The sequence below is a fragment of the Desmodus rotundus genome, chromosome 2 (assembly GCF_022682495.2).
Source record: "Desmodus rotundus isolate HL8 chromosome 2, HLdesRot8A.1, whole genome shotgun sequence".
Classification (NCBI taxonomy): domain Eukaryota; kingdom Metazoa; phylum Chordata; class Mammalia; order Chiroptera; family Phyllostomidae; genus Desmodus; species Desmodus rotundus.
The window spans coordinates 155,946,696-155,954,053 of record NC_071388.1 but is presented as its reverse complement, the minus strand read 5'-3'; positions in this window follow the sequence as shown (position 1 = coordinate 155,954,053).

The window sequence follows — 7,358 nt, the reverse complement described above, 5'->3', positions numbered from 1 at the left end:
CTAATTTATATTCAAATTCTTTTAAGTCTCCAGGACTGAAGTGAAGGTTTGTTCCCTCATGTGGTCATTAAGAGTAGAGTATGGGTTGGGTCTCTGTGTGTCCTTTATACCCAATAAAGTTTCCACAAAATCAACTTCCCAGGAGCCTGCTCGGTTTACAGCCCCTCCCACATCCTTGTATCAGCTTTTGAAATGGACCATTGGATCTTCAGTCAGTCCCAACCCAGGATGTTGCTTAGCAAGAATAGAGCCATTTTTAAAGGTGTTCAAAGATATAACAGGAAGAACAACATATTTCTTTTAAAAAATTGAACCATATTCTAAATTCTATACCAATGAGTCCTTAGTGACAGACGAGACTGGGCGTGTTCAGGGTGGAACGGCCGTAGACAGAATCCTTAGTGACAAACAGGTGGGACGGGGTAGGCTCGGATTGTGGGAAAATAAGAGAAAGCGCTAGGGTCCTGGTTTGCAACTCCATTACCTCAAACACCTCATTTGAATAGTAACTAATTTAGACTGCCACCTTGACTATCCTGAAATGAAATACAAATAATCTTTCATAAAAATTTAATATGCTTCCCTAACTGTAGGATAAAGGAGAAATAATAAGGAAGTAGTTTATGAAATACACAAAAATATGTATTTCACATGCAGATGCTTGGCTGTGAGGACACTGGAATCTGTAATGAGGAAGCCAGATGCTTGTGCCAATCACAGGACCCGGCAAATGCAGCAGCGACAACTGCGCTCTGAACCTTTGCCTTCGGCTGAGCACCATCGCCACCCCTGACGAACATCCCTACATAGTGAACGACGCTTGGGGAAGTGCCAGACCTAAAGCAATCTTCCCTCAAAAAGTCCCAGATATTTTGTTTTGATACAAAACAGAGTCAGATTTTCTGTTCAGATAATTATAAACAGCATGTATTTTTAATGAATGTCGGGAGACTTTTGAAAGTTGCATCAGCTGTCAGACAATTCGTCAATGGATAGGACTATTTTCATATCTCTGCCTCTCCCAAATGTCAGAATAACCCCCTCCCCAACATTGAAATATCCAAAAATGTGTCCACAAACCCCTCTGTGGGCAGAGAACTAAGGAGAAAGAAGGCCTATGAACATGGCTGGTGGTAAGATTTCCAAGAAAAAAGGAAAGCAGTGGGCAATTTTACAAGAAGCCTTTCATTCCATTTTAAGCTGTTTCCTGTTTTATACCATGCTGAAATCTCCCAGTCTTAGGCCACGTCCAAGAAAGCTGGAAAGGCAGGCTTGGAGATGATTAGCCACGAATGATGCCCCCACACATGCCACGGTGCCAGTCTGATGAAGACTGTACCACTGCCACTGCAGGGCACAGAGGAACCAGTGCATGCAGCTGCCAGCACTGTGGGATTGCTGACATCACTGACCTGGGAACTGGAACGCAGTTGGCTCCACAGGCATTTCCCCCCCCTGCTTGGGGACTGCGTGATAACTGCTTCTTCACACGGCTGACTTCTACTTCAAAGTGCACTGAGTGCATCTGATTGGCTCAGCCTCTGTCACGTGCCCTTGTTTTAAAGGGGGGTTTAGAAAGAGTAGGAGCATCATCAGCTTCTATAATGGGGGACAGGCTGGGTTTTCTCCAAGCATAGGAAAAGAATTCAGAAGCTGAGCTGCCAAATGCCCACTCTAGTAGCCAAATTAATTTTATAGAAGACAAGTACCATGGGATTGGGAACAGAGGGTGATCACTCTGAGGAGGTGTGGACAAGGAAGGCTTTAGACAGGAGATGAGATCTGAGCAAGTCTTGGATGAGAAAATTGGTAGGGTTGTGCATAGGGATGGAAGAAATTCTAGGAAGGTGGAATGACATAAGCGATAACGTAGAACTGGGAAAACAAATGCAGGCAGAGAAATGAGCCAAGTTCACTGAAGCTGAATTTCATAGGAATCATTAGTAGAAAGGACAGGAATGTCATTGAGGAATTATGAGGATTTGTTAACAGTGGCTTATGTAATCAAAGTGGTGTTTGATGGGGGCATTTGCATATTTTTTATATTTACTTTCATTGCTTTATCCAAAGATGTCCTTGTCAACCTGATCTCATCCTTTGTCTTTAGAAGAACAGACCTGTTTTTAGGAATTGCTAGGAGCCTGTAGGTTGTTTGTTTCATTGAACAAAATCGAAGAGTTTGGAGGTTTTCCTAGAAATAAATGACAAAGATTATTTTCAAGGGTTCTTAGAGTTTGTAAAGTGAGAACACAGCCAAGCAAACCCTCAGAAATGTTACAAAGAAGAAAGAAAAGTTAAGAGTTCTTATAGACAAAGTGACATCCTTGAGAATAATCTTCTGCATTCTTAGCCCTAGGATTGATCCAGGATGGTTATCAGTCAGATACCAGGAGGCCCGGGTGGTGCATGCCAAGTGGTCTGGAGGATGAGTACCAGGAGATCTGGGTGATTCCATTTTAGGCTATTTCCTATTTTATACTACCCTTTATACTATCACACTCATGTGGATAATGGACATTAGGTAGATGTCAGTTGCTCTGGATATGTGAATCCTTTAGGAGGTAATCAGAGGGTTATCAGAAGGCCTGGTATATGTCCAGGTATTGAAGCAAAACTAATTCATGTATATCCAGGCATTGATACAGGACTGGAAAGTTCAAAAGTTTATGTTCTCTCTATTCTTGTTTTAAGGCTAGTTAAAACAAGGATACTATCATCCCCTCATGCCTCAACCTACTTCATTTCAGTAATTTAGCAGCTTGGCTATAGTGACTCCATTTTATTTCTTCACTCTACTCCTCAGTTTATTTGTTGTTTGTTATTTTTGTCCTTGCTGCCATTTTCTGTTTTGATAAAAAAAAAGCTAAACTTTAAACTTGAATTTATATTGCATGGTAACCACAGAGGAATTTCACAGGTATCTTTTAGATGATTCTAACAGTGAACCCATCTTTAGCTTTTAATCCAACTAGGTATCATAATCCATTTTTCCAACACTTGTTGCATACCTAACATGTACCAAGCTTACTAGTTAATGCTTTCATCCACACATTGAGTTTAATATTCAAACTTCTCTTTTATTTATGAAGAAATAGGATCTCAGAGGATAAATAATTTGCCCAGTGGCCAACCTGGTGCCCCTTGTATGATAGATCAAGTTAACCTGAGGGCAGGTACCACGCTCTTGTCTAACCCTCTGAACAGGGGGCTTTAAGTCCTAGGGAGCGGTAAGAAAAACCCACATCCCTGGGTTAGGAATTATGTTGGAGAAGCATGAGTGATGGAAATACAATGAAAATCTAACAACTATTTTTGTCCCCATCTGATCCTCCACCCCCAGCAAAGATTGAGCAGGAATTTTACAGTGTGACCTGCAACATTTGGTTTCCCATTTCTATTTTCTTTCTTTGTTCACTCTTTGGGAGAGAGAACAACAAGCATTAAGATTTCACCAAAAAATAGTACTCAGGCAGTAGGAGGAACATGGAAAAATAAACAGTCTGTGACACCAAGCTAACTACACGTGCCCTGCTCTGCTGTCCTTAGTGAGCTACACTGTGTGGCAGGTGTCACATCCACCATCCACCTCACATCCTCATGCCCTGGACCCCGCAGTCTGCAAACCGCTTTGTGTTATATTTCACTGAGAAGTAAAGGTGGCCACTGGTCTGGAAAGCGTCCCTTTCCTCTCAGCCTGCAAACCTTCCTTTACACAGAAACGTGCGCCTCCTACTTTTACCACGAAGCTTTCCTCCTATGCTCCTAACACCAGTCCCACCTACATTCTTCTATGACTTGCTCAACAAATCACCTTTATTTTTGTTTCCCACGTGTGTCTCCCCACAAACATACTCAAGGGCACCATATCGTAAAGACAAACAAACACACAGAAGGTCTTTTCTCCCACACCCCACACATTGTCAGCTTACTTCTTGTTCCCTTTGCACAGACTCAGTGAGGTGGTAAGACTTTCTCTTGTCTGTGTTTTCTCACTTCCCATTCCCTCCTTGACCTGTATGGCATCTGATGAGACTGCTTCCCCCAGACCAATGATGTGGACATCTGGAATTTTTTACTACAATATAGTTGATATAAAATATTATGTTCGTTTCAGGTGTACACATAGCGATTCAACATTTATACATCTGATTACGTGATCGACACAGTAAGTCTGGTAGCCATCTGTTACCACACAAGTGAGTTGTGTTTTATTTTGTTTTCTGCCCAGCATCCCTGACCAAAGGTCTCCTAGTGGTCATGGTTAGACAGGATTTACATAGAGGCCAATGTGGGCACTTTTGAGTTTCCTTCTCCGGAATCGGATACCTGAGCAGAGACACACAGAGAAGAGGAGGTGAGTGCTAAGCATCAGTGGGCATCACCATACAGAAAGCCTCTGTTTCTTCTGCTCGGACTCCCACAGCCCCTGTGTTTCCTGCCCTTCCCGAGACCTGGTAGTTGAGCCCTGCATGAGTCTCTGAGATGTACTGTACCCCAATAGCTCCTCTCTTCTTTTTTAAGCTAGTCAGAGGGGATGGGATATACCAGCTATAAGCCTAGTGTTTCTTTCTTTCACAAGATGTCTTTCTCACCCACGTCCTAAAATTATGGGAATATTAAGGATAAATTCTTGACACAAAAAGCCCTATTTCAAAGCCCTTCCTAACAGCCCGGCATTACAGAGCCGGTCATTAGCATGGATCCATTAGGTTCCACTTCCCCTGAGCTGTCTTACAGATTTTCCTTGCTCTACAGTAGCACTCAGAGGTGAAGTGGTGATGGTGGGGGAAAAAACCCAAAAAGAGTGTGATAGAGATGTTTATTAATTAGTTAGAAAAAAAGGAATCAGGTTGGCTTATCCTCAAGCCCAGGAAGCCTGAAGACGAGCGCACATAAAGTCAGGGGAGCCTGGATGTGGTCTGGCAGATCCAGTTGGAAATCCCAGCTCCCGTGTTTATGCTGCTCTTGGGATCCCTAAACGTTCTAAGTGTCGGCTTCTTTACCTAGAAAGTGCAGATAATAAAGGTGTCTACTGTATAAACTTCTTGTGAACATGAAATGAGCTGTAACAAATTTAGAATGGTTAAAAGAATGTCTGTTTCCAGTGCGTGCTCAAGGGGCATGAATTACTATGACTACTAATTTTTTCCAAGTACACTCACAATCTCACCGGTTCGCCATGAGTTAGTCCATGAGTGGATGGTCATAAGAAAATCACATGTTAACAACTTTTTGAAAATTATTTATAAATTATTCTTAAATTGCCCATAAGGAAAAAAATGTATTCTTATTTTTTTAAAGAAGAAAAGATAGATTTGAGCATTCAGTGATAATAGCTAAGCTCCCCCAGAGAACATAGCAACTTGGTTACTAGGGAATTTTATTTTATTTTTTACTGAGGAAGAAGCAATGACATGTTAACATATCATGTTATATGTATGCATGTTTAGGGATCCGTATTGTTCAAGGGAATAAAAAATGTACAGTCCCTCATTGTACAAGATAAGACAAAAAGAAGAATATTGAACTCAGAAAGAAACTGGAGATTACAATGGCAATTAACCCATGACATAAAACTGCAAAGTAGGCAAGTGAATGCCATGTGGGCCTCAGCCGCATAATACAGGAGAAATGTAAATGCTATAACCAGAACATAACTTCAGCAGGATGATGATAGAAGCAATAAGGAAGATGGTAACTGAGTAGAGAAGTATCACATTGGGGCTTCAATTCAGTGTTTACACGGCCTGCATCTGGCGTTTCCCTCTGTTAGCGTCATTGTAGCACAGTGTTAAAAACGAGCTGCTTGGACATGAAATCAGAGGACCAGGCCTTACATCCCTATTCTACTGTTTAGCACTTGTGTGACTGGACAAATATCCTAATCTTCCTGTCATCTGTAAAGTGTGGCAAATAAAGCACCTGCCATACTGACTTCGAAGAACTATTGGAAACATCCAAAAAAGTAGTGAAGGTGAGCACACTTTGTGAATTATAAAGCAGGATACAAAAGATTCTGCGATTATGTAAAATCTACTAGTTAATGAGTGGTTAAACAATGTACATTCTGTTTTAAGGGTACTTTTTGATAGTGAAAGCAGAATTTATTTCACCATAAATTTATTTAAAATAAATAATGTACATAAATTGTGGGATCCACCATTAGGCACCACCTGGTGGCAGTTAAGAGTAGTGCAAGTACAGTGCTGTGCTACAGCTCACACATCACAGAAAAATAAGCTAGGTGGAATGTGTCTGAGAACCTCAAAAAAGGGTTTAGACTAAAATGAGATGACAAGAGACTTGGCATACTGGGGATTGAAGCTAGGAAATGGCTTTAGGGTTGGTGTACCAGATGAGCTGTAGAATCAAGCCACTGCTTGGCTCAACTGTACCTATTGTAATAGGGGAAGACCGTCAAGCCTCTTACTTACCCTTGGCTTCCCACTGACCAGCACAGCAGTACTCAACAAGTTTATTAAATGAAAGCATAAAAAGGAAAAAAAAGTAAGGGAAGGGAAGGAAGGCGGAAGGGACAATTTTAAACTCTGTAAACTAGTTCATCCTGGTGCTTTTGTTGTGTTGAGGTCTTTTTTTTTCCTTTCTAATACTTGCCAATTCAAGTTTCTTTTGAGAAATTCCAACCTTTTGCTAACTGAACTAAGTTGGGAGAGATGAAAAGGAGCAATATAACTTTATAGGCCCTTTGCGATGAAACAAACCTGCCCTCACCGGAATGCTAGGAAGAACCCCGGAAGTAGGGCAAATTTAAAAATTGAGGCCGTCTGTGGAAGACAGCGAAGTTCACAGCTTTAGCAGTTCCTCTGCGCCTGGATGCTTTTCACAACCTCAGCCCCAGAATACAAGGGGAATGAATGTTCCGGCATCATTTACTTGCGCCCTGCCTTTTGATGCCAGCGTCTCCCAGCAAAAACAAGGAAATGTCTCCCTTAAAGCCACAGCTTTTACGGCCTTTCTCCATCTCCTCCTCTCCAGAAGGTCTCCACCATGCTCTCAGCAGCCGCACTCGCTCAGAATGCGATGTGTCCATGATAACATTTCACAGCAAGGGAATGAGGGGAACAGATTTTTGGCAACATTACACCAGTCTCACGGACAGTAGGAACTTGGGCTTCAGATACAGAAGTGAAATGATAGAAATCTTCCAACCGGCTGGTCATCCCCAGCCTTTCACACGCAAACTAATTTAACTTACATAATACTGTGAGGTGGGTACTATGATCTTCACTTTGCAGCCTATGACAATAGAGATGTTTTCCTTGATGAGGACTCAGAAGTAATGTAATATAGGACTAGGAAAAAATCATAAAACATTTATTGGAAGTTTAATAGGATAC